General features: G+C 46.5%; 1 long non-coding RNA gene across 6 annotated transcripts; it reads right to left on the bottom strand.

Annotated features, from left to right (window-relative positions):
- Positions 1-2,288: 2,288 nt before the first annotated feature.
- Positions 2,289-26,897, bottom strand: LOC131825337 (uncharacterized). 6 transcript variants are annotated; one of them, XR_009351214.1, is made up of 6 exons: positions 26,574-26,897; positions 23,967-24,039; positions 22,637-22,739; positions 22,387-22,487; positions 16,834-17,194; positions 2,289-4,030 (listed from the first exon to the last, which is right to left on the bottom strand). It is a non-coding gene; the product is annotated as an uncharacterized LOC131825337 (long non-coding RNA). The 6 variants fall into 6 exon arrangements; XR_009351212.1 differs by lacking the exon at positions 2,289-4,030 and adding an exon at positions 8,627-14,789; XR_009351211.1 differs by lacking the exon at positions 2,289-4,030 and adding an exon at positions 8,627-14,460 and having other exon boundaries at positions 26,574-26,896.
- Between the last annotated feature and the right edge of the window lie 208 nt (positions 26,898-27,105).

Genomic DNA, 27,105 nt, shown 5'->3' with positions numbered 1-27,105 from the left:
AGAAGGAAAAGGCAACTCTCACTGGTGAAGATACCATCTGCAGCCTCTATGCTTCTAAAATAACATGATAAATGTGTTAAAGGAAATAAATGGAATCCATGAAGATAATCAGGTGGGCATTCTACAAATGAAAATATAATAGCTGAAATTAAGAACTTGGTTTTAAAAGAAGGCTGTATACAGCAGAAGACAGGACTGGTAAACTCAAAAATAGATCAACACAGAAATCCAATATAAAGCACAGAGAATAGAGCATAACTGATACATGAGACATAGTCTAAAGGTCTAATATGTGTATAATTGGAGTCAAGCGAGGAAAGAAACAAGGGCAGAAGCCAAGTTTGAAGAGACAATGGCCACGAATTTTATAATATTGATGAAAGATGTCAACTCATTGATCCAGAGTCCCAGTGAACCCCAAGGAAGATAAATAAAAAGAAAAATGCATCTAGACATATCTAAGTAAAGCAATGAAGATCAATGACACAGAGAAAATCTTAAAGGCATCCAGAAACAAAAAATGTACATGACCTTCAATGAAGCAACAGTAAAACTGATGATTGACTTTTTCAACAGAAACTGTGAAAACCCACAAGACAATGAATGGAATGATAAATTTAAAGCACTGAAAGAAAACAAAATATCAAAGTAGGATTCTATAACTAGCAAAAGTCCTTCAGATAAAGGCAAAATCAAAATTTTTCAGGCATCAAAGAAACAAACAAACCCGGAAATACTTCATCCCCTGTGGAAAAGCACTACTTGAAATACTAAAGGACATTTCTTTTTGAGTAAAGGAAAAATGTTCCCAGATGGAAGCACAGAACTTCAGAAAGGAACAAAGAACAATGGAAACAATAAATACATGGGAAAAGAGAAAAGAATAGTTTCTGATTTGAAACCAGAATAATAAAAAGAATGTCTTGTGAGCTTTACAACATATGTAGGAGGTAAAATTATACAACAATACCCCTAAGTGTGGGATGAAGTAAATGGGCTTAAACTGTTGTAAGATTATTGCTTTATTAATTAATAGATAAAAGTACCCGTTCAAGGCCCCTTGAGTGGCTCAGTCTTTTCAGCGTCTGACTCTCAATTTCGTCTCAGGTCAAGACCTCAGGGTCATGAGATCGAGCCCCACAAAGGGCTCCATGCTGGGCCCCTCTTTGCCCCTCCCTCTGCCCCTACCTCCCTCTCATAAAAAAAATACCGATTTAAGGTCAAAGATAATAAGTCAGAGATGCATAATGAAATCTTTAGGGCAATCACCCCCCCTAAGAAGTATAATTAAAAAGCTAATGGACCATGGGGTGCCTGGCTGGCTCAGTTGGAAGAGCATCTGTCTCTTGATCTTGGGGGTTGTGAGCTGAAGCTTCGCATTGGGCATAGAGAGTACGTAAGTGAATAAATAAAAACATAAATTTAAAAAAGCTAATGGATGTGAAAATAGAGTAGAAAAAATATGATTAATTCTCAGCTCTGGTTGTTGATTTATTTCTTTAATTCTGTTCATTTTTATTTTGAAATCATATTATCAAGGACATACAAAGGTCAGATTCTTGGGTTTTCTTGTTGAATTGACCCTTTTATCAGAAGGAAACACGTCCTTTTCACTCTAGTAACACTTCTTGCCTTAAAGTACAGTTAGTCTGTCATTAACTCAGCCAAATTTCTTTTTGCTAGTACTGTGTTGTATAACTTTGTTACCCTCTACTATCATCCTTAACCTGGCCCTTATATTTGATTTGTGCTCACCGTAAACAGTCTATGCCTGGGTCTCAACTTTTTAAATTTAGCCTGACTGCTTTATTCTTCTATTTGGAGCATTTTACATTTACATTTCAACTAATTACCAATATAGCTGCATGAAATCCTACCATGTTGCTATTTGTTTTTTATTTGTTCCATCTGTTCTATTCCTTTGTTCCTCATTTTTTGCCTTTTTGAAGGATTAATCATGTATTTTTCTATTCCATTAGCTTTTCATACCTTCATGTGCAGATTCTTATGCAAATATTGCTTATGTACATTTATTCCCACACACATAAGCACATGCATAAACTCACTTACTTATATACCTAAGTTTTGTGCACTTTTCCTATCAACAAAATGTTAACCAATATACTACCAAACAGGGTTTATCAGCAAGTGAAGATAATAATGCACACCAGGACCAAACATGGCTTATTCGAGAATGCAAAGATGATTCAGTATTAGGAAATGCACTTAATTCTAAGGAGAAAATTAGGTAGTCACCTTCATACATGTTCAAATAAAATTTGACAAAATTTGACAATTCATTCTTTATTTTTCACAGGCAACAACATGGGAATAAATAGATACCTTTTAAGTATATATCTGATACTCAAAACTAAAAACACAATCAAGAAATACTAGAAGCTTTTCCCTTTAAGTCAGGAATAAGACAAGTGTTTGCTCACTATCACACTATTATTTAATTTTGTACTAGAGGTACTAGCCAACACAACTAGAAAAAAGAACACAATTGAAACAAATCAAGCAAAAAGAGGTAAAGCTACCACTATTTGCAGGGGATTTGTTTTATTCCTTGAAATCCTAAGAGAAATGAATGGAAACCACTATAATCAATAAGAGAATATGGTCGGATGGGAGGCTATGTAAAATTAATCTACAGAAATCAATAGTTTTTGTTTATACAAGCAAATCAGTTAGGTAATAAAATATAAAAAAATACATCATTTACAATAAAAAAGGTAAAATAACTAAAAGTAAGCTTAACAGGATACTGTTAATCAAGGCCTACATAATTTTTCAAACGTTCATAAGTGAACCAAAAAAAAAAAAAAAAAGAGAGAGAGAGAGAGAGAGCAAGAGAGAGAGGAAGAGATTGGGGCACCCGTGTGGTTGAGTTGGTTAAGCATCTGCCTTCGGCTCAGGTCATGATCCCAGTATCCTGGGATCAAGTCCCACATCGAGCTCCTTGCTCAGCAGGGAGCCTGCTTCTCCCTCTGCCTGCTACTCCCTTCCTTCTGCTCTCTCTCTCTCTGACAAATAAATAAATAAAATCTTAAAAAGAGAGAGAGAGAGAAAGTACAAGACCTGAGTAGATTAAAAGACATACCATGTCCTTAGACAAGGAGACTGCCTTATGTCAATATCCCTCAACTTACAAGTGTTAATTTGTAAATATTATTGCAATAAAAATATAAAAAGAAATTTTTATCTATTCAAGGTGATTTTAACTTTCACATGGATAAATAAACAAGAATAATCCAAGCAATTTCGATAAAGAAAATAAATGAGGAAGAGCTACATCATGTATTTAAATGCACATAAAATCTTCAATAATTAAAACATTGTAATTGTAGAATATGACTAATCAGACTGACATATGGCACAGAATTGAAAAGCCTGAAAAACATCAAAATACATACAGAAATTTTAAGATAAAGGTAACATCTCAAATACATAGGGGAAAGGTGGACCAGCTGATAAGTGTTTTTACTAACAAATATTTTGAAATTTTTATTCATTTGAGAGAGAGAGAGAGAATGAGTCGGGGGGGCACAGAAGGAGAGTGAGGGGCACAAGCAGCCTCCCTGCTATCAGGGAGCCTGATGTGGGGCTCAATTTCAAGAGCCTAAGATCATGACCCGAGTTTAAGTCAGACACTCAACCAACTGAGCCACCCAGGTGCTCTGATAACAAATATTTTGTATATAGACTTTGCATCTATGGTAGAATAAATTCCATCTGCATAAGCCTTAAATATGAAAATTTAAAACATAAAAAAAAATGGGATATGAAGAAAGTCTTGCTAACTATGACTCAAAATCTAGAAGCCACGAAACAAATGGTTGATAATCTCAACTACATGAAAATCAGAACCTTCCTCGTGAAAGAAAGCAAACAAATTTTGGAAACCGCCCAAAGCAGGGGCACCTGGGTGGCTCAGTGGGTTAGGCGCCCGGCTCTTGTTCTTTGCTCAGGTCTTGGTCTCGAGGTCTTGAGTTCAAGCCCTGTGTTGGGCTCCATGCTGTGGCACCTTCTAAAACAGAACAAAACAAAACAAACAAAAAACCATCCTAAGCAAAGTCAATAAGTAAATGACAAAGTGAGACATATGTGTCACTCATACCACAGGGCCTTTGCTTCCCCCACAGAGCTGCTGCACACGCATAAGTCAAAGACCAAAAAACCAAGAGGAAAATGGACATGGATATGAACAGTTTGCAGGAAATACGCTTGGTTCCTAAACATATGAAAATGGGCTGTACGTCAATCATAACAAGAACTCTACATCCTAAAACCATACTGATTTAAAAATAACTTATCAGAAATGGCAAAAATCCAAAAGCTTGAAAACAAATTTGGTTGGGGAGCTCTGGAGACACAGGCGCGCTCTCTCCTCGGGCGGTTACCAGGAACAGACTTTGGCATAGCCCCTGCAGAGGGCAATTTGGCAACATCTGTCCACATTAGAGGTGCATTTACCTTTGCCTCAGCCATTTTACTTCTAGGAATTGACCTTCTGCATACACATAATCACACACTACGTGAGTTGCAAAGTTATCCATGGCAGCTGTGTTTGAAAGCAAAAGATTGCGAACAACTTAAATGTCCTTATGCAGGAGACTGTTCAGGCAACTTTTGCATAGTAAGCATCAGTGAAGGAGAAACATGACATGCTTTATGTACCATGATGGGAAGATCTCCGAGACACAGTTAACTGAAAAGAACAAGGTACAGAACAGCAAGTAGGAGTAGGACGTGGGAGAAGAATATATAGTCAATTTGCTTGTATGGGCAATAAAGAAAGGAAGGGCGGAAGTGAGGAGGGGAAGAAGGGAGAGAGAGAGAGAGAGAAGGAAGGAAGGAAGGAAGGAAGGAAGGAAGGAATATTTATCTAGAGATAAATAAATTAATAACAGTGGCTACTTTTTGAGGGGAGGGATGAAAAATGAGCTGATGAGAAAAGGTGTTTTGCACTAGGTAATTTTTTTTTTTTTAAAGATTTTATTTATTCATTTGACAGAGATCACAAGTAGGCAGAGAGGCAGGCAGAGAGAGAGGAGGAAGCAGGCTCCCTGCCCAGCAGAGAGCCCGATGCGGGGCTCGATCCCAGGACACTGGGATCATGACCTGAGCCGAAAGCAGAGGCCTTAACCCACTGAGCCACCCAGGTGCCCCTGCACTAGGTAATGTTTTATAACGGTTGGTTTTTTGAATCATATGCCCTAGTACTTACTCACACCGTGAAATCAATAACTATTTGGCTAGGAGAAGGAAGCGCAGAACAATGCTCCCTCTGCCTCCCTCCCTTGTCCCCAGAGCAACCTGGCTCCCACGGGGCTGAGCTGAGGGACAAGCATGTGGCTGTTGTGGTTTCACAGAGCCTGGGTGGGTCTAGCTGAGGCCCCGAAGGGTTTAGGACGTGCTCAGGCCTGTCCAGGGAGGTCAAGGGTGCTTCTCGAGCTGGAAGCCCGGGGCTGGGAGACTGCGGTGAGGAGTCCCATGATTTCAGAATGGAGACTTGGCCCCCACGTGACGAGGAGGTGCCTGGGGGCTTCTAAGGGCGGACCACTGCTGCATTCTAGTGTTGCTAAGAGCCAGCCCTGGGCCAGCCGGCCAACTCTGCAAAAGGCAATGAGTGGCACGGCATTGTGCCGTTTTCTGAATGAGCTTCTGCCAACTTCTCTATCCCTGATCACCCTCCTTGCCTGGCGAGATGCCTCAGACAGGGTTACAAGAGCAAAGGAGCAAGCAACGTGGAAAGGAGGCTGGCCTGTTAGAGGAAGCCACTTCCCTGCCGGCGCTGACCTCAGGACCCTGGTGGACTGGCCCAGTGAGGGAGTGAGGCCGAGGCCCAGACACCTGACTGCTTACGCGATTTCTCCAGGGGAAACATTCCATTCAGCAATCGGCGTGGTCGTTTCCTTCTTCACGAGACCTTCACGAGGCCACCCGCAGTAGCCCCAGTGGTGGTCTGGCAAGGCCAGCCTGTCCGCCTCGGGGTGGCTGCCAGCAGCTGCCAGCCACCCCAACCCAAGAGGAGACAGGTGAGCCACAGAGCTCTCCCTGCTTGTCAACGTCAGGCACGCCCTTGGTTCACAAGCACCTGCTATGAGCCCCCGCAGTCCCGGGCTACCTCTGGGGTTCCTTCCCAAAGCTCCTGGTCTCTTCGCCCCTTCAGGGCCCATCTGCACAATTCAGCAAGTGTTAGCAACTGCTTTGTGTCGGTCACGAATTGCTTTTGTAGCTCAAGACTGTGCGTAGCCCCTATCAGAGCAAGGGTCTGTGTCATCCTTCCTCATGTTCTCTGGAGCTCCGCCTCCCTGCACAGGCTCGAACGCACAGGGAGGCTTCCAGTGAATGCTCACTGGTTGCCCACCAGTCTCCAAGCTAGTGATGGAGTTACAGTACAGTCAGCGAAGCCCCAAGGGGGAATCTTCAGCCGCTGTCCGCTGGCTGTCCCAAGGCTCACCTCGTCCCCATCGCTCACTCCCCCTCCAGGGACAGCGCCTGCCTTCGGTTTCCTCCAGCTGGGAGGGCCACAGTCCCACCTCAGGTCCATTGTACTGGCCAGCTCCCCCACCCCCACCCCTGGAAGGTTCTTTCCCCAGAAATCCATAGGGCTCAGCCCCTCACCTCTTGGGTCTCTGCTCAAAGATGGCCTTTTCAATGAGCCCTTCCCTATTCACCCTATTCACTAATCCCTCCCTGGGGTGCCTGTGTGGCTCAGTGGGTTAAGCATCTGACTCTGGATTTTGGGTCGGGTCATCATCGCAGGGTCACGAGAGAGAGAGCCCAGCCACGGGACTCTGAGCTCAGAGGGGGTGTTGCTTAAGATTCTCTCTCCCTCTCCCTGTGCTCCTCCCAGCCCTCCCCACAATGTGCACGTTCGCACTCTTTCTCAAAAAAGAAAGAAGAAGAAAAGAAAAGAAAATCATCCCCCTACCTTCCAAGTCCCTATTCCCCTTTCCTGCTAGCCACTGATCACCACCTCGAATATCCTATAGCTCTATCTGTTTTATGTCCTGTGTTTCCCACAACAACATGTTTCCCAAGAGCAGAGATTGCTGTTTTTGTTCACTGCTGTCTCGCCAGGCATACAAGAATGTCTGGAACATATTAGGTGCTCAGTTAATATGTGCTGAAAACACTAATCTATGCACCAATGCATTAATTCAGCCATGACTCTTTGTCAGTTAACCTACTGAGAAGATGCAGTTTACATATTGTTTGCATATGTGGGCAAAAATACTTCCATATATTTCCTTACAAGCAGTTTCATACCATTTCATTTCATTTTAGTTTCAGGAACTGTTATAATCCCGATTTTGCAGAGGTGAAAACTAAGACACAGAAAAGTTAGATTTTCCAGGACCTTTAGAGGGTCCCCAGCAAAATCGGAGCATCCGGCTTTTCTGTCTCCCTGGGCTTGGCTTGGTTCAGCCACTTCAGGCTTTTGGAATGGGGATGGCCCCTTCTTTCTGTATCATGGTGCTTCCCGAAGATGCATAGTCTCCTTTAAAAAGAAAAACCTGTATTTTCCCTTTTCCTTCTCCTTTCTTCCTCCCAGATAGCTCCTGGCCCATCGTCCCCCACCTCCCTCCCACTTCACGGAGAAGCCATCGTGATTGCCTGCGAGCAGAACCAGCTCTGGGGCCAGGTTGCCTTCTCATTTTTGGACTCTGTTCCCTAGGTTCTTCCACATTGCAAGGAGCAGGCACAGGCCCGGATCCCCCTGAATAACGTGGATTTCTTGCAATAATTCACCTGGAGTTAAGAAAGATAGGAATCTCTAACACAGCCCAGCTTCATGGAAACGCAGCCGCCTCCCTCCAGGGCTGGAACACAGGCTCCCCAGCGCCTCCCCCTTCTCGTCTGGCTCGCTCCTCTCCTATCTGCGATCTGCACCCCCCACCCCCTCCTCCGCACTGGCCCACTGAGCAAAATGTCCCTTCTTCGTGGCCCTGGACATTTCTGCGCGTCTCTGGATTATGGCACTGATCCATTGCACGGGGTTTGGACTGCTCTCCATCTCCCTCCTCACCTTCCTAATCCACCTTTGCTAACTCCCAATCTTTTGCTCTCTAGGACCCACCGGCCACTTCTAAAAGGTCTCCGCAGTCCTTGGATGAATAGATCTAGAAAAATGCCCGATTCATTCATTCTCCCTACACGTACTCAGCTGCAAAGCCCAACGGAGGAACCTGGGGGACAATTCCAGACCGGACTTACAGCTGGCTTGGGCAAGGGGGGGCTGAGGACGGTGCGTTCTGTGTGTGTTTCTCTCTCTCTCTCTCTCTCTCTCTCACACACACACACACACACACGCACAAGCAGGCGCGCGTGCGCGCGCGCGCGCGCGCGGGACCTTAGTTACATCTCCCCCCCCCCCCCCAAGATACAGGCATCACCAGCTTTTCTTGCGTAAAACAACAACAACAACAACAACAAAACAAAACCAGCTTCTCGAACGGTGACTCGGAAAAAGCGCCTGGAAGCCGAGAGCACCGGCTTCGGGACCGGCCAGGGGACCCGCGGGCCGGCTCGGGGATCGGCTCGGGGACCGGCCCCGGGACCGCGGCGGAATGCGGAGCGCGCGACACGGCCAGGGGCCGCCGCGGCCGCCGGCGCATGGAATTTTCCACCGGCCGGCCGAGCTTGCACAATCGCGTCTCATTGGCCGAGCGGGGGTGTCTGTCCCGCGTGGGGACGGAGATTAGATTAGCCAGGGAGCCCTCCTCAGTGGGCTTGGCAGGGTTCTGATTAATCAGGCCAGCGGGGCCAGGGACGGGAGGCCGGGGAGGGTGGGAGCCAGGAGGAGCCCGAGCCTGTTATCAAAGCCAGCTCAGCCGAAGCCTTTGAATGTCACCTTTCTGCACAGAAAATGCGCCAGTGAGCCGGGAACGGTCAGGGGGAGACATGAGAATTTGCCTCTTTAGAGTAAAATTCCCCTGGAAACCGCAGGAAAATAAAAGATTCCCAAAGCTAAATCCTCCTGTTTTCTCCATCCTCCCTGCCTCCCTCCTCAGGCCCCTTTAAAGTCTTTCTTCCAGACCCTGGTATTTAACCCTTTGCGCGTGCAATAGCCCACCCCCCGGGGTCAATCAAGAAATGCAGACAGTTAAAGACAATTAGAAACAGAGAGAGCAGGACCTATTAGGTCTGTTGGAGAATCAGCATGAACTCCCTACGCAGGAGTTAAAATACGCAGCAAGACGTGTGAGAGAACATCACTGTGTTCAAATAGATATGTTGGCTTAATGCAATTTCTGTGTGAGCCAGTCATGTTGATTTATGATTAAAAATACTACCCTTGTTTTGTTTGCTTCTGAAGCTTCTGGCATTAGGAAGCTCCTTTCTGGAACTTACTGTTAAATCTGCCACAAAGCCGAGCTCAGGCTCCGGAGGAATATTTGGTGAGTGAATGAATGATGTCCCCCACAGCCTGCAGGTCCGTCCTTAGAAGGACAGCAGTGTGAGCTCCTGGGTCCTAGTGCTGGTTCTGTCATTTCTCTTCACATGACCTTGGGCAACGCCTTTCTCTCAAACTCTTGATTCCTTGCTTTTAAATTAGGTATGGATTTGGGATGCCTCAGTGGGTTAAACGTCTGCCTTCAGCTCAAGTTAGGATCCCAGAGGCGTGGGATCAAGTCCCACATGGGGTTCTCTGCTCAGGGAACCTGTTTCTCCTTTTTCTGCGTGCTGCTCCTCTTGCTTGTGTTTTTGCTCAATCTCTCTGATAAATAATTTTTTTTTTTAAATGCCACGAATAGTTTCCTCAAGAAGTTAAATAACAAAATTACTGTGAGATCCTGCTATCCCTACTCCCACGTACACATGGAAGAGAACTGAAAACAGGTACTCAAAACAGATACTCCTACACAACTGTCCTAGCAGGCCTATTCACAAGAGCCCAATGGCACAACCCAGGAGTCCATCAGCAGATGAACCCACATAAACAAAGGTGGGTACAGGTACCACGGACTGCTGCTCAGCCGTAAAAAGGAAGGAAGTCCCGACACACCCTGCAGCATGGGTGAACCCCGAAAATGTGATGCTAAGGGAAAGAAGACACAGAAGGCCACACGTCCTATGACTGCATTTATGGAACGTATCCAGTAGAGGTGACTCTAGAGACACAGGAAGTGGCTGGTATTTGCCCAGGGTTGGGGTATCACTTGCTTCAATGAGCCTGTGCTTTCTTTTAGGGGTGATGAAAATGTTTTGGAAAGGAGAGGCGGTGGTTACATAACACCAAACGTACTGAAATGTTCTCTCCCAAGTGGCTAATTTTACGTTGTATGAGTTTCACTCTAATTAAAAAAAAATTTAATGGGACTAATAATAAAGTTACCCGACTGAGGATAAAATGTGACATCGATGCGGAAATGACTGAGCAAGTGAAACATCTTATTCTTTGATTCTGTGTTATTCCTCGGGCCACGTAGTGGTGAGAACTGGGGGCTTCGTGAGGTTGACCCAAAGCCCAGCACGTGGGAGCTCCCCAGGGTCTGTCCCAAAGGCAGAAGGTCCTTGAGGGATGGCTAAAACTACCCGAAATGCTGAATGGTAGGGTTGGAATTTTTAAAAAATTTTGATGCAGGCTCCTCAGAGGACCCACGCCCAGCACTGGCGCTGGGACTTGCCACACAGACCGGGGAGCCAGGAGGTCTGGGCTGCTGGCAACTCTGTCTTCCTTCTACCTGGGACCTCAGGCTCAAGGCTCTTGCCAGGAGTCATTGTCTGATCTCAGCAGCTGGGTTTATGAAGCACCTACTATACTGGGCTACTCTCAGAATTAAGCAAAGTCACTCATGTGCTAGAAACCAAGTCCAAGCTCAACAAATGTTAGCTGGTGTCATTAAGCCAAAGGTAAATAACGAATGACAAGTGGGGTGGGGGCTCCTGGGTGGCTCCATGAAGCCTCTGCTTTCAGCTCAGGGCAGGATCTCGGGGTCCTTGGATGGAGCCCTGCATGGGGCTCCCTGCTCAGCGGGGAGTCTGCTTCTCCCTCTCCCTCTGTGTGTGTCCTCTCTCTCTCCCAAGCAAATATATAAAATCTTTAGAAAACAACCCTGGGTGGTTTGGGCTCTGCTGGGGGCAGGCAAGTTGAGGAAGACAAGGGGCCAGTTTGAACACTGCAAACAAAAAGGGAGGCACCTTGAAGTTGTTCTTGCCGTGGCTTTAAGCAAGGTGCATTGCCGCAGGGTGGGGATCGGGGCAGCTGGGAGACAGAGCAATGAGGAGAAGGGACAGAACTTCAAAGGGGATGTTCTGAAAATAAAGGAAAGCAAATGTGTCAGATGAGGGAGTGGCTCAGACAGGGAATGACACAAATTTGGGAGTCTCCAACAGGGCATGGGATGAGCCTTCTTTTGTTGTTGCAGGGAAAGGGGAACTGAAATTTTGTCCCCTGCAACAGGGCACTTGGAAAGTCCAGCTCTCAAAGCAGAATCCACTGCGCCTGGGGACTCCCTCAGAGGAAAACTGCTAATGAACTAAAGTCAGTGGAGACCCACCGCGCAGGCACCCTTGAACCCCTCGTCTTGTTCCCACCTGAGTTGAAAGCCCCATTATAAGAGGAAGCTTTCTGCAAATCATCCTGGAGCCAACTGTCTTTAGCAGCAAAAGGGAGGGCTACACGGTGCCGCATTTAATGGGAACAAGGATGGTTTATGGTTTCCCAGGGCGACTTGACTCACCTGTAATAACCAGCTTTGCAAGGGTCCCCCTTTCCATGCTGTAACTGGAGCCCCCCATTCCCTAGCCACATGCCAGTGTTAATGCCGGGGTACCCCCAAGTGAAGCACCAGCCTCTGGGACACTCCCTGTATTGTCAGCTGTGTCCCCAAAGCCTTGTTCCCACTGGCTGCAGGGCAGGGAGCCCAGTGAATGGGCATTCTAGAAAGAGCGGGTCACCACACCCAGAAGTGTGGGATGTTTGGACTTTGTTGGAAAGCAGTGTCTTCAGATCTATATAATCAAAGATAGAGATGGAGATAACAAGGGTACCATACCAATATCTTTTACATCCTAAACGTACACAATGTTATATGTGAATTAAATCCCCCCAAAGCTGCAAAAAGATACAGACACACCGTGTTAACTATTATTAATAGTATATAGATATTGAGATTTTGTGAAAAATTGAATATAAAAAAGGAGAAGTGTCTTCTACTAGAAATAGCCTGAAACCACAATTCTACATGATTTTTATGCTTATGGTCTATCTCCCTTTCCCACTACCTGCCTCCCTCCCCTCCCAGTGCCTGCCTCCACCCCTTCAAAAACTGACACAGGGAAAATAGTTTGCCTTGGATGGCAAGAAATTCACAAAAAACATCCTAAGCAATTATGTTAAGTGTATTCGGTGACTAGAGTCGTAACTGATTTCAAGAGCTTCTTCACTTTTTAAATACAAGTATCACGTTTCTTGTAGAAATTTTAAAAACACAAGGAAAAAAATTAGAACACTCAGGCACCCCAATCTTGCCATTCAGATATGACTACAGAAATTTTCCATTCTGGGGCGCCTGGGTGGCTCAGTCGTTAAGTGTTGTTAAGTGTCTGTCTTCGGCCCAGGTCCTGCCATGGAGCCTCAAGCAGGGCTCAGCGGTGAGTCACCTTGTCCCTCTCACTCTGCCCCTCCCACACTCCTGTTCCCTGGCTCTCAGTCTCTCTCTCATATGAATAAAATCCTAAAAAAATTTTTTTAAATTTCTATTTACATTGCTTTAATAATACCCATGTGTACAGATGTATACGCACATGCACACGCATGTCCACATGCACACACACGGAACCAGCTCAAGCTGATGAGCATGGGGGGCCCCAGTGAGCTCATTGGAGAGAACTGGGAAGTCCATGCTAAATGCACGGGGGCGTAGGGTCAGGCAGAAGACGAGGAGGTCCGCATGACTGCTGACACGGCCTCTGGTTCCCTGCCTGCCCCTGAGCCAGGGCTCAGCCCCCTGGGACAGCCCAGGTTCATCTTCCTCGTCCTTTGCAGAAAACAGCATGGGACCCAGACAGGTGTTTGCAGCAAAGTGGGCGGGGTGGACATCTGGGGCAGACGTCCCCCGGGCACCAGCAGCAAAAGCAGGGCTAGGACTGTCCCCACACAGCTCTACAGGTGATGGAAACCAGGGGGCCAGAGGGAGACTATGGGCTGATTATGGTCCTAAGAGGAGAGAAACATCCTGAAGGCTCCTCGGAGATAGCTGGGAGGACCGTGGAGGCAGGTGCTGCCTCGTGGAGACTGAGGACCACCAGCTAGGGGAATTCGAGTAATTATGATTAAAGTGACTTCATTTTTTCCCCAAACCAGTGAAGCCTGGGAAAATGAGTGATCGATATATCACTGTATGTATGTGTATGTATGTGTGTGTGTGTGTGTACATATATGTGTGTATATATATATATATATATATATATCTTTTATCTTAATATAAAATTGGATTATACCATAATTTGATTAGTAAACGGTTTTCTTTGCTAAACAAGATCTCATGAGTATATTTTTCATGTGGGTAAAGAGATAACTATAATCAGTTTCAAACTGTGCTCTAGAGTTTTATCAAATTCTAGAGACTACAGAGGATGCTTCAATATCCCCCCAGTGGGGAGGGGGTGGGGAAGGTGAAGGTTCCTACATTCAGCACACGGACGATGGTCTACTTTTAACAGTTTTTTTTTTTTTTAAGATTTTATTTATTTATTTGACAGTGAGAGGGAGATCACAAGTAGGCAGAGAGGCAGGCAGAGAGAGGCGGGGAAGCAGGCTCCCCGCTGAGCAGAGAGCCCGATGTGGGGCTCGATGCGGGGCTCGATCCCAGGACCCTGAGATCATGACCTGAGCCGAAGGTAGAGGCTTTAACCCACTGAGCTACCCAGGCACCTCTATTTTTTAATTTTTAATTTTACTCTTTTACTTTTTTTTTTTTTTTTGAGAGAATCTGCATTTCTAAGAAGCTCTCCAAATAATGTAGGTGCTTGCCTCCACAGACCTCCTTTGATAGTGAGCCACCCCAGCTGCCCTACCAGAGCAACTCCTTGTAAGACAGAATATGTGGGGTGCCTGGGTGGCTCAGTGGGTTAAGTGTCTGCCTTCAGCTCAGGCCATGATCCCAAGGTCCTGGGATCGAGTCCTGCCTCAAGCTCCCTGCCCAATGGGGAGCCTCCTACTCCCTCTCCCTCTGCCTGCCACTCCTCCTGCTTGTGCTCTCTTGCTCTGTCAAATAAAATCTTTAAAAACAAAAAAAAAAGACAGAACACGCCTGGGTGAGTGAGTGAGAACGGCTCTCTCTTCCCCAAGAGGACCTCTGCACAGAGAGCCGGGTCAGACCAGCAACCACCCCGAGTGAGGATTTGGTCCCGAAGCCACATCTCCCATCCATATGCTCTCGCTGGGGGAATAACTTCGTTCTGCTCAATTCGACCAGGGCTTTTGAGGGAGCCAAGCGGCTCCTGAAAAAAAAAATGAGAGCGGCTTTACCCAGGTTAAAGTCGGGGGTCGGGAAGGGAAAAGATAGGAAAGTCAAGCACGTCTGCAGCTCTTGTCCAAACAAGAGACCAAGAGCCTGGGGAGGCCCGAGAGCCCCTGGGAGAGGTGGCAGGTATTTGGGCAGGATCAATGGCTGAAGTACTAATTCGTCTTTGGCTCCTTTATTCCCTACCCACACCAATTTCCAACCGGCAGCCAAGCTTCACACTTCCTTGCCTTAGGGATCGGAGCCAGCTGTAAGGATTCCTGCTTTTGTAAATGCTAAATCCCTGCAGGAGATTATGCCAAGGGCCTGGAAGATGGGAGCAGAAGGGAAAAGAAAGGGAGGCAGTAAGAGCCCCGAGAAGTGCCCAGAGAAGTGCCCCCAGGCACCCCTACCCAGTTCCCCATTCCCACGGAGGCGGCAGAGTCTAAGGGCTGGGCGCCCAGACAGTGGGAGGGCAGGCAGAAGGGGGACTGCCTTCTGGGGTTGGGGGATTGCCTCTGTGGATACTCCTTATCTTAAAGCCGACTTTGTCTGATCTTAAGGTCACCACGCCAGCTTTTTAGGCTTTGACGTGGCACAGTACATCTTGTCCGAACCTTTTCCTTTTAGCCTGATTATGCCCTTATATTTAAAGTATGTCTCCTGTAAGCCTTTTTGTCATCACTGGAGAGGGCTGGGGGCCTACCAGCAACAAGGGGGATAGGCTTTATGGGGCTTAGAAAGTCTCCACGGGTCATAAGAAAAAAGGTTTCTAACGCTACTAATAGAAATTAAGCACCTTTTTAAACAATGGGAAACCAGAATGTGGGCGAGCGCAGTTCCACAGACGAGAAGTCGAGGTCATGGGACTGCAGCTCCTGTGGTTACTGGATACCCCGCACACCCGGCCATGTGACCAGGGTGAGGGCCTGTGTGTGTGTGTGTGTGTGTGTGTTCTCCTGCCTGGTGCACTTGGCCTGTGAAGCGTCTGTTTCCCTATCAACAGGGCTCACAACAGTGAAACCGACCCCCTCCAGGACCATGAGTACACTGGGCTGCCCTTAGCTCATACCTACCAACGGGGCAGCACCGGCCACAGAGCCAGACGACCCCGAAATCCCTGAAAACAAGGCCAAGAGACAGCTTTCCTTCCTCAAGTTCACAGGTCCAGCCCTGGCTTTCCCTAGAAGGACCCGCTTGAGATTTCTGTGAAATGTTGGCCATGCCTAGGCTCCACCCCCGCGTGATTCTACAACCTTGACCTGGGGTCGGGCGAGGCATCTGTTATTATTGTTATATTATTATTTTGGAGTGGGGAGATTTCAACTTGAATCAATATTTGTAAAGGCTACCTTAAGTAAATCTAACACGCGATCAGATCCTTTGGCAGGCTGGAAATACTTCGGGGGGGGGGGGGGGGAGACGGGTAGAAAGCCACCAGCCAGGTAGAAAGCCACCAGCGTCATACAGGCAGGTCTGTGTTATTCTGTGGTATCACCAATGACACTGCACTGGCTGGCCGCTAAGGATGGCTCTGCTGAGATGGAATGTGACCAGGCAGTGCCAGGACCCATTAAACGTACCCGGCCCACGGGGGGAGCAGCATCTGATATGGGGGCCCCCTGCGGGGGGAGGATCACGGCTACAAAACGTGGAACAGGAGCCCTGCCTGCTCCTCAGCAAATAATTAGGCCTGAACCGTAGCATTACTTGATATCTCTATGTCCAAGGTCAGTATGAATGAATAGAGCTCTTTGCTTGGTTTCGTCCCTCAAAGCAAGTGTTTCAGCCATCTCCCTTTTCCTCCTCAATTCAGAGTAGGTTGTCCAGCACCTCTGAGCGGCTCTGAAAACAAGCCTGTGTGGGTATAATGGAAATAAAGCCATTTCCATGAGAAATGGCTTTTCTAGTTTAACCCCCACTCAAAAGAGCTTACTCAACCGGAGAGAAAAAAAAAAAAGCAGTGCTTTTCAAAGTATGAAAAACTACCCATTATCCATCAGAGAGAAGCCAGTAGAAATCAGGAGCTTTTGGCTTCAGGAAGAACGAGTGAATTTGAGGCTCATTTTTTTAAATGGAAAACTTCTTTTTTTTTTTTTCTCCTTTGCCTGCTCACAGCAACTCGTGCACAGTGTGAAGCCCAAACCAGATCTTTTGAAAATCATATTGTTCTAGGGCTGGGGGGGCTGAGAGAGACAGCGAAGCTTTTAAGCTACAGGATAAGAATGTTTTCCCCCCTTGGCCAGACTGAATCCCATTCACTTACTGCCGTCCAAGGATCCCATGCCTGTCCCCACTGTCCCCGGGTGGCAACTGGCTAGATTTCATTAATGAAAACCAAAGCTCCCTGCTGGCAAGCACCAAGTCCCACCTGCTGCCCCATCTTCGCAGGATCAGTTCCGGCCTTGCCTTCCTAGCAGTCCTTCTCTGCCCCTGGCTTCTCAGCTCCTGCAGAAACAGAGGGAGGTATGCGTGTGCGCGCATGCAGGGGTGGGGGTGGGGTGTGCGCCCCAAGGGGTTGCTGACGCCCAGCACAGGACTTCTCTCTGCTGCTTGGACATAGCAGTAGAAGGCCACAGCAGCCCCCGCCTGAGCTTCTGACCACTTGGCAAGAGCAGGCGAAGATGCAAATGGATAGAAGCGTTCCTTCACCAACCGCCCTTGGCTTTCAGGAGACCGTCAGGACAGCGTTTCCTGGCTCCGCTGTTGCCCTGGACTGCCACCAGTGGATACTGTCAAAGCAAGAGACGGGGGGGGGGGGGGGGTAGAGAACGGGATTTCTTCTTAACCCCGAGGCTGAGGTGGCTTGAGCCAGGAGAAGGCCTTGCAAAGTAATCACCCAGGATAGGTGTCAGTAGTCTCGACCCACAGAATGGCCTTGGCGTTTCCATGAGCTAACAAAGATAATACGAGTTTTGCCCTTGCTTGCACACAAATTCCACCAGCCAGCTATCCCTGTGGCGTGCTCAGCACCCAATTAATTGTTCAGAGGTAATTCTACCCTCGAGGATCCATTCCCTGTTTCCAGGTGGGAACTTGCAAGGCTGATTCCTTCCTCACCACACAGTTTTCTGTAGCTGGCATTTACAAGGCGGAATTTGAAAAACAAACAAAACAGCAGCGGCCTCTCTGTCACCTGATCCTCAGGCAGATTTGCCTTCGAGAAGGTCAGGAGATCAATGACTCTGGAAGTAACCTAACGACTAACGACGCCATCTGTGGCTGCTTTACCAAAGACTTCGGAAAGAGGACAGAGTGAGGAATGGGTGCCCCTGGATTCTGCTCTTAGTCCTGATGTCCGGAGTCTATGCAGGTCCAGGTGAGTGGAGAAAATGAGCATGTTCTAGGGTTTCCCTCATCTAGCAAGCAGCGATGATCCTTCACCTTCGCAGGACTGCCTAGCAGATTAAGTAAGAAATGGTTGTATCAGGGTTCTCCAGAGAAGAAGAACCCATAGGATAAATGGAGATAGAGACAGACAGACAGACAGAGACAGGGGCATTATAAGGAACTTGCTCATGCCATTGTGTAAGCTGGCAGATCCCAAGATCTTCAGGGTAAGGAGGCCAGAGAGATCCTCAAGGGAGCCAGGGGTATATTTCCAGTCCAGCTCTGAAGGCCTGAGGTTCAGGACAGTCAGCCGTGAAGTTCTAACCCAAGGCCAGGAGGCTCCACACCCCAGAAGAGCTGACATTTCGGTTCAAGCCCAAGCAGGGAAAGCCAGTGTCCCAGATCAATGGGACAGGCAAGAGAAGCATCCCTTACTCAAGGGAGAGTCCGTCTTTTTGTTCTATCCAGGCCTTCAACTGATTGGATGAGGTCCCCACACCCACACACTGCGGGGGGGGGGGGGGGGCTGCTTTACCCAGTCTACCAAAACGTAAGTGTCATTAAGTGTTATTCTCCTCCCCAAACACTCTCCACGAAAACACTCGGAATAACGTTGGACCAAATATCTGGGCAGACAAGTTGATACATAAAATGAACCATCACGGCAGAGTAGGAGGCAACAGCATGTACTGGAAAGAACACCATTTCTGGATCTCAGCAGCCCAAAGTCAAGGCGCGGCTGTCACTGACCAGTTGGGTCATGTGTAGGTTACTCTGTCTCTTCTCTATTTCCCCAGGAGGTCTGTGGGCCCGTATTTACCTTGGAACCTAATGGTGCGGCGGCTGTGGTCTTTGCAGAGTATGGACCTGTTTCACATTATACACATGAGAGTTGGATGGTCGTGAAACCTAATATATTTGGGGCCTGATACCATCATCCACCATAAAAGCCAAATATTTTCCCATCTAGAAGTCAAGTTGGAAAAAACTCTCTCGCAGTAGGTTGGGGTTTTAAAGACACGGTTATGGCTGCAAAGATGGTCTGCTCGTCCAGATAAGACCGGAGCCAACCTGACACCTCATTGCAGCCTGGCCCTCTTCCAAGGCTCTGTTATGCATGTGGGTGGTGTTAACAGCGTCCTTCTGGCAGCTGAGTAGACCAAGAGAGCAGCCTAATGGTTAGAGTAAACCTAGCTGGGACAGCAAGAAATGTGGTGGCTGGACTGGCCAGATAAGACTGCGGGGGGCCAGCAGGACAGTGCTTCCTGAGTGTGAGATATTTGGGGTTTGGCAAACCCAAAGAAGCTGGTTGCCAAGCCCCATTGCCTCTCGTTCCCTTGGTGTATTTCAAAGGAAATTAAATCCACATGTTTCTGATTTGCTGACACTTAAAGCTCATCCAGAGGTGGTTTTGCAAGAGTGGTTTGGACACAAGAAGGCTAAAGAAACTTTAATGATTATTGTTATTTTTCATTTTGAAATGCAGACCTGTACGCTTACATAATGAATGCCATGCTTACAAAACCAGAGCCCAGTGTTGCCTGACCAAAACTTTTTGTCCTGGGGCCCACCAGAGACAGATAATTAAAGTCAACTCGAGAAGACAAACATCCAACCTAGAAATCCATCTTGCAAATGGCACTGTTAATGACCCCTTCTGATTGGGTAGCCCCTAAGAACCCCCAAACCTAGAGTTCAAAGCCCTCTGCACAGTATGGGTTGAGTCTACTGATTTCAATATTCCCTCAGACTCTAGCCAAGGAGATAGAAACCTAAATCCAAGATGGCGTCATCTCGGTGGGTCCCAATAACCAAGGCCCGAGGATGTGGGGCATTGGCACCTCCAAGGCAAGAGGGCATCACAAAGGTTTTCTGTAGAATGTTCTGAAATGTCTTGCCAGGTCCCTAAATGAAACCTAGACAAGGAGAAACCCAAATTCTGCTTCAGGGAAATAGAATCACATTAGACACTTAGAAAGAATCAGTGCTTCTGGACAGAATATGTGATCTCTCCGAGTCTAGTCACATGAAAACTACTGGCCAGAAAGCTCAGGGACCAATGGTTTCCCTTCTTCTGAACCAAGGATAAACATTTTCGGTTTCTCCTATCCCCTCCATAGCCACTGCATATAGCTTTACCTCAAGACTCACCTCAGAGGAATTCTCAAGACAGAAGAGGTGGCTTTGTTTTCTCTGGCTGCTCCCACCTGTTTTCCCAGCCCTGGGCCATCAACTGCTTGATTGGCAGCTTGCTTGTTAGTCTCCACCACTTGTATCCCCCAGCCCCTAGCGCAGGGTCTGGGACATGATGTGTCTTTAAACTTCTCATCAATGAGGTGATGAGGGCTGAGAGGAAGACCTGCGACTTCACCTGGAACTCGGCCCTCTCCAGTTTCTCTCTCTGCTCCTGCAGTTTCTCTGGGTTTCTCTGGGTACACTTCAGCGTACACTTCCGGCTCTCTCTTGCTCTACACACTCCACACATGCTTCTTATTTCTTTTTTCTTTCCCACAAATCCCTTATTTCTTTTCATCCAGGTAACCCTTGCTTATCAGGTCAGCTTAGAAGTCCCTTTCTCTAGGAGATGTTTTCTTTCCAGCCCCAGGATGTGCTTCCCTCCCTTCTCTGCATAGTCGATACACATTTATATCTAACTAATTAAATACAAGGTCATGTGCACTGCCTCCCTTCCACCAAACTGCTGCTCCTGGACACCAGGAACCATGTCTATCTCCCTCATTCCACCCCCAGCACTGGCACTGAGAAGTCAGTGTCGGTTCACTGACTGATGACTTCTCACACCAGCCTTGTACTGGTCTTTGCCACCAACAGAGCTCATTTCTGTGAACTGTACAAACTAAGAGCAATGAGAGTGTTTTCAGACAATTGGAAACCAGCACACATTTGAATGAGTTTGCTAGGGGGCCCATAACAAACATTACCAACGGGCGGCTTCAAGAACAGAAACGTTCTGGTTCGAAGTTCTAGAAGTGGGAGTCTTGAGATCAAGGAGTTCACAGGGTTGGTTCCTTCTGAGGGCTGTGAGGTAGGGTCTACTCCGGGCCTCTCTTTTAGCTTTTCCTGGTTTGCTGGCAATCTTTGGCACCCCTGGGCTTGGGGAAGCATCCTGTCCATCTCTGCCCGCACCGTCACATGGCATTCTCCCTATGTGCTTGTGTGCCTCTCTGTCCAAATATCCCAAGATCCCTTTTTCTAAGCACACCAGTCCTATTGGATCAGAGGTCCCCCTGATAATCTCATCTTAACTTAATCATCTGCAAACACCCAAATTTCCAAATGTTCACTTTCATAGGTATCGAGGGTTAGGACTTTGATACCTTTGGGAGAACGCAGTTCAACCTATAACACCACTCTTCTGGTAAAGAAAAAAAAAGTAGCTTAAAATTGGCATTAAAATACAGCAGCCATTTGATTTATTGTCCATGCAGGGACATTTTATTTTGAGAATGAAAGGGGGCCCTATTAATAATTTTTCAGGGACAACGGGCGTAAACCAGCCCCATCCCAGGCAGACAGTGTCTGATGGTGGCCTCCCTCTGGGGCTAGGCTCACTGCCCAGGCTTTCCCATGCAAGGATGCATCGTACGTGCACTTCAAATCCCTCTGTGTTTGTGTTCCCAGCAAGTTCAGTCTGTTTTATACACAGTCGCGGTGAGACCGAAGGATTAGCTGTATTCCGGTGATAGTTAATTCACTGTTTCCAGTCACCAAATGCAAGCCCAATCTCAGCAATTAATTTGACCAGATCAAATCAGGCCCTCTTACACCTGTTCCCCTGTTTTAATTAGGCTCTAATCTCCCCAGGGGAATTTGAGGCACCGAGCACCATTACCTAAGCCTTAGATTAGGAAGGCAGTGTCAGATACCCCATGTCGCCATAAAGCACAGGCACCATCCCTGAAACAGGTCCCGCCCTTCGGTCTCAAAATTTGCCTTGACAACTGTGATCCCCCCAGCACGGTTGGGGGAACGATCCCTTTTTTTTTGTTACAGACTTCCTTTCATCTCTTCCCAAGGGAAGGCAAGGTTCCCAGTGGTGCTTCTTTCTGAGGTAATTGTTGGACAGGAGTCAGCCAATTAAGACTGCCCATCTAATTAACAGAGTCTGTTATGATTTATCAGGATAATGAGATGAGGAACAAAGACATCGATTTTTTTTCCCCTTCCTGATATTTTGGCCTCTTTTCTTCCTTTTGGAAAATGACCCAACGTTAATGAGAAAGGAGTTGCTTATTGTTGGGGTGCAAACAGAGAGATAAATGACATCGGTAATTAAGTCTCAAGCCCTCTTTGGTATACAGAGTCATTTGTCAGGCAATATTATTCAATTAATTAATTCCATTAGGGCTACCACATTTCTCTGACTCCAGCCATTCAACCATCAGTGATGATAATTCATATGATACATAAATAGAATGGGTAGTAAATGCATCCTGAGTCCAGGAAGAAAGGATTTTAGCCAACCCAGGAAGCCTAGCTAGAAGCATTTGATTTGAAAACACGTAAAAGGATCATAGTTAGTCATGTACCTCTTCCCAATGCATACCGAACGAATGCTCTGGGCACTCCTTACTTTGAATGCCTAGGAGGAGGAAAGGGGACGTCAGCGTGGTCCAGATCACCTTCTGACACCAAATCAGTGGACACTGTCAAGGCCTCTGGTCAGCTGCCCATCTGTTGTCAGAGAAGGGACAAGGGACAGGAAATGTGATTGTCTCAAGGCAATACAATGAGAGAGAAGGTTCTCGAATCATGCGGTCGGGTGTTTTTTTCATATACAACTAATCATTCATGGATATTTATCAAAATGAAAAGTGGTTTACCGACACTGGGCGGTCAGTTTTTGTCTGCTTTCTGTCCTCTTGTCAAGGGGAGAATCCTGACCCATCCATCTCTCACTGCTCACTCCTCAGGGTAATTCTGTCTCTGTGGATGATCGAGTTAACAGAAAACACATCACATTCTCTTCAGTCCCCTTACTCTTTCCACTCTCCTTCTCAACTCTTGCCGACTTTCTCAGAATTCTTTACAGCCTCCTAGTGTGAAACTTGCCTTCAAAAGGGCGGGGGGGGGGGGGCAGTCCAGAACCACATTTAAGAAACTAGAACTAAAGGAATTAGTATCATGACATTCTAAAGAGAAAGGCCAGCAACTCCTTCAGTCTTGACAAATCCCCTTTTATACCTTGTCGTCTGCCTGCAAATCCACCTTTCCTTAACCCCCCAATGTGAGCCAAAATAAAATACTATCTCTGTGTTTCATTTATCACTTTCTTCTGCTTTGAGTGGTTGCTAATACTACGGGAGCATTGTGACCTGCTCTTTTTCATTGTGACACAGCAGTATTTCAGCTAGATTCAGGATTAAATATGCCCTGTGTGCTGGCGTGGGAACCTTTCTACCATTCCTAGGAAAACAGCTCACATTCCAAACAGCTGACTTCCAAAGTCCAGAATATGATCTGCTTATAAGCTGGGTAGCTGCCTACACAGTTCTAGCCTCTTTTCTCCTCCTGACTAATCAAGGCGTCTTTTGTTTCCTGAGCTCATTCTCTGGGAAGGAGTGTGAAATCCACATTGAAGGCCCCCCAAAGCCCACAAACCCCGGTGAGAAAGAAAAAGCCCAGGGAGGTGGTTTTCAAACTTAAGCCAGCAACAGAATCACCTGGAAGGCTCTCAGAACAGACTGTGGGAGATCTGGGGAAGGACCCAGAATTGGAAGTTCTACCCCCACCCCCGACCCTGCCCCTAGTGGAAAATTTCCTTTCAGAAAAAGATGGTCTTGTCCAGGGATCACATTTTGAGAACTGGCCTAGACACTATAGGTACAAAAAGGCTACGGGGTAGGGGGGTAAGTAGATTTCACAATCCTGAGCATCCAGCCAATAACCTGGCTGAGGCAAAGGCCACCCTTTCCTGGGAGGGATCAGGACAAAAGCCTTCCCTGGGTCTCCTCCACCTTTCCCTGTAGGCAGAGACCATGCCCTAGAGTCAGGCCACCAATTTCCTTGGAAGAAGCCAGCATCACTTGCAGTTTTAGAATTAGATCCAGAAATAGTGCAGAAGACTCCCAAGATTGGGGGATCTCTGAAAGTTGGTGAAAACATTTTGTTTCGTTTTGTTCTCTGTTTCCCTTGGATGTCATACATACTCACAAGTGTTGTACAGGCTTGACAAGGCTTGGGGATCTTCCACTGTTCTTCATGGTAGACTCAGACACCCACCAACCTGTTAGAGCAGAATGGGGACCTGACAATTCTCATTTGACATGCCGTGAGTCCAACAGACATCCGGCCCAGTGTTTCCCAAGCTTCTCTTTGAACGCCACTCACAGAGATATACAACCCACCCAATCCAATCCCTGCGCAATCCATATTCATATCTTAACTCTAGCACATTATTCTAATGTCTAGCCCGGGTTCCTCACAGAAAGCAGAGCTGGGGACAAAAGCTTTTGTACAGGAAGCTTATTTTGGAGAGTGATCCCAGCAAACTGGAGTCAAGACAGGAGGGAGTGAAGCAAAGAAGGAAGGAGAGAAGGTGGCCATGTGTTCCATCTCGTCTCCTGTGAGGACCCTTCTAAGAAGCTGTGTAGAAGGCACATTGGAATTTTCAGCCTGAGGAAAGAAAAAGGAAAGCATTATCCCATGGACTTCCATTCTCTTTTGGAAGGTGGTCTTATGGGGCGTTGACTCCCTTACAACTTCTACATTGTACAGGCATGTTCAGGAGACCAGGAGACAGTCCCTGAGGAGCCCAAGGCTGAAAAAGAGACATATGGTGAAGCTGAAACAAGGAATGGTCTGGGTCCACCTGCCAGCAATGGCTGGCATCAAAGGTGGGCCAGGAGGTGAGAGACACGCACAGATGTCCAATACAGTGTATTATGAAAAGAAGAGACTGGGAGTAAAAGATATTTTCTATCTTCTGCACATACATTGTAAATTTCATGTTGGTATAATCTTTAATATCCAACATATTTTAAAATTTAATTGAATGTGAGGATTAACACAGAATTTCTGGAGTGTGCATCTAAAACCCATAAACTTTACAAGGTGCCCACATGGCCTATTTCTAGAAAATTCTACCACTTTTTTTTTTTTTTTTTTTTTTTAGATTTTATTTATTCATTTGGCAGAGAGAGGGGGTAGGGCACACAAGCAGGAGGAGTGGCAAGCAGAGGGAGAAGCAGGCTCTCTGTTGAGCAAAGAGCCCGATATAGGACCCAACCCCAGAACTCCGGGATTATGACCTGAGCCAAAGGCAGATGCTTAATCAACAGAGCCACCTAGGCGTCCCAAATTCTACCATTTCTGTGCCCAAAAGTCACTAGGAAACAATGACAAGACAATAAATTTCATGGTGACAACTGCAAGGCCACCAGATACGAGTAGGAAGTCAATAAAAGAATTATTTTGTATTAGCTGTTTGGTGCTTACATTAAAACACAGGTTGAAATTAATTAGGAAAATCGCCTTCATGATCTCGTGTCTGAAATTCCTATATTTTGTGCTTAGAAAATCAACTTAGGGCTAGTTGTAATCACTTCTATGCAATCGTTGGTTCTTTATCAATGAAAACCAAAAGTAGACATAATTGTCACTGTCTTTTCTTTCTGTAATATTTAGTTTCTGAAGTCCAGGGGCATCTTCAGAGGGATAGATTTTGATGAGAAAAAGATCATTTTCAGATAAAGAAGATTAGCATCAGGTAATTTACTGCATTAACAACATGAATTTCAGCATCTGTGTTGCTAACACTTCTAGTCTCTAACAAAGGATCCACTCAAGATATGCACCAAAGAACATATGGCTAAGAATAAGGGCCACTTGAAACTGTATGACAGGTTAGAAGCTTTGGGGGTTCGCCTCAGTTAAAGTGACTGAGGCCAACTCTACGAGCATGCTCAGTTCGGCCACCATCCCTGCCACGCATGGGTACATGATACCCACTCAGGGGTTCTGGAATCATTCTGGGATGAGAGATAGAAACATTTAAATGCTTTCTAAAAAGAACTTCCTATCATTGAAATGTTGAAAAACATGCTAAAGTACAGAAACAAGAATAATGAGCCTTCAAATACTTCTCCAGCTCAGTTATCATGGCCAAACTTAAATTCGTTAAAAAAAATAAAATAAAAAAAATTTTTAATCTAAACACGCATCAGTTTTGCTCTTAAAGGCAAGAAACCTGGGAAGATCTTCATGACCCCCTGAGGTTTGTGACCTGCTGGTTCTTTGGTTCACTGACCTTGTTCAATCCTCTCTTTATACAAGGGAATGCTATGCTTCTCCATTCTCTCTGGCTCTCTCTCTTGCTTGCAGCAAATTAAGTGAACTCTGTCTATCATTTCAGCAACGGTGACATACAATCCCAGTGTTAAAGGACGGAATTTTCCAGTGTAAGAAGCAGCAGAAAACGAACAGAGGATACGTTGCCATGAGCAAAGGCTCCTCAACACAGTATCTCCAACTGTGCTACAAAGCAGCCCAGCGTTTGGATGAAAAGTGGGGAGAAAAAAATCTGACAATGGAGTGATTGTTCTCCCTCCACAAGCAATGCTACTATTTCTAACCCCTCGATGGGCTGTGCTGGCACCAGACGCACATCGTCTAGGTCTTCCTCCCAGTGGCGGGCAAGCCTAAAGGCAAAGGGGAAAGGTCCCGTTGTTTTCCAAGAGACTAAGAGCCACACACCAGGGCTGCAGCCACCAGAACCTTTCTTCACGGAGCAAGGGCAGGAAGATCAGAGCAGTCACTCACCTTGTCTCATTTGTTCACGAAGAACCCAAAGCCAGCGGCGTAGATCGGCTTCTTGCTTTTTGTCCAACTACTTGCCTACTACTCTAGAAAAACAACCAAGGTCTGCCAAGAATCTGCAATCTCCTAAATCTTAAAATAATGACTAGCCTATCCAGAGTTTCCATCCAAGGCATTGTTGGTTCCTATACAAGAAAACCCTCTGGGGTGAGAGTCAGGAGGCCAAGAAAGGCATGTGGTTATTTTTGCCACACTTTGGAAAGAATGGGAAGTCTATTTTTGACACCAGCTGTTCAGCTTTCAAATAACTTCAACCCATAAAACACATCTCATTTAAAAACTGATTATCAATCTTACTTAACTTTATGCCTTTTCGGTTTTGTACTATTTCAGGTGCGTGCACACACGCGCACGTGAGCGTGCCCAACCACACATGTTCTCATACCTACATTCTATTTCCTGGCCATGTGTGAGCTAAATAAAGTTTTGACATAGGTTCAAGAGTCAAGGCCCCCATTTTCATATGACAACCTCC

This window comes from Mustela lutreola, chromosome 2 (assembly GCF_030435805.1).
Source record: "Mustela lutreola isolate mMusLut2 chromosome 2, mMusLut2.pri, whole genome shotgun sequence".
Classification (NCBI taxonomy): Eukaryota; Metazoa; Chordata; class Mammalia; order Carnivora; family Mustelidae; genus Mustela; species Mustela lutreola.
This window is presented reverse-complemented; position numbering and strand designations above follow the sequence as displayed.